This window comes from Nelumbo lutea, chromosome 5 (genome assembly GCF_056320005.1).
Source record: "Nelumbo lutea isolate HS-2025 chromosome 5, American lotus-T2T, whole genome shotgun sequence".
Taxonomy (NCBI): Eukaryota; Viridiplantae; Streptophyta; class Magnoliopsida; order Proteales; family Nelumbonaceae; genus Nelumbo; species Nelumbo lutea.
In genome coordinates, this window is record NC_142688.1 from 64,537,501 (window position 1) to 64,537,937 (window position 437).

General features: G+C 46.5%; 1 pseudogene; it reads left to right on the plus strand.

The window, feature by feature from the left end:
* The window catches only part of LOC148852733 (25S ribosomal RNA), a 2,442-nt pseudogene extending 2,321 nt beyond the window's left edge, over nucleotides 1-121 (plus strand).
* The last annotated feature ends 316 nt before the right edge of the window (nucleotides 122-437 follow it).

Sequence of the window (437 nt, forward strand, 5' to 3'; positions counted from 1 at the left end):
GGATAACAGGTTGATCTTCCCCAAGAGTTCACATCGACGGGAAGGTTTGGCACCTTGATGTTGGCTTTCACCACCTGGGGCTATAGTATTGAGAGGACAGGGACGGACGCACCTCTGTTGTACCAGTTATCATGCCCACGGTAAACGCTAGGTAGCCAAGTGTGGAGCAAATAACTTCTTAAAGCATTTAAGTAGTAAGCCCACCCCAAGATGAGTGCTCTCCTATTCCGACTTCCCTAGAGCCTCCGATAGCATAGCCAAGACAACGACAGGTTCACGAAGAGACGAGTTGTTTATCATTACGATAGGTGTCAAGTGGAAGTGCAGTGATGTATGCAGCTAAGGCATCCTAACAGACCGATATAGACTTGAACCTTGTTCCTACATGACCCGATCAATTCAATCAGGCATTCACCATCTATTTTCATTGTTCAACT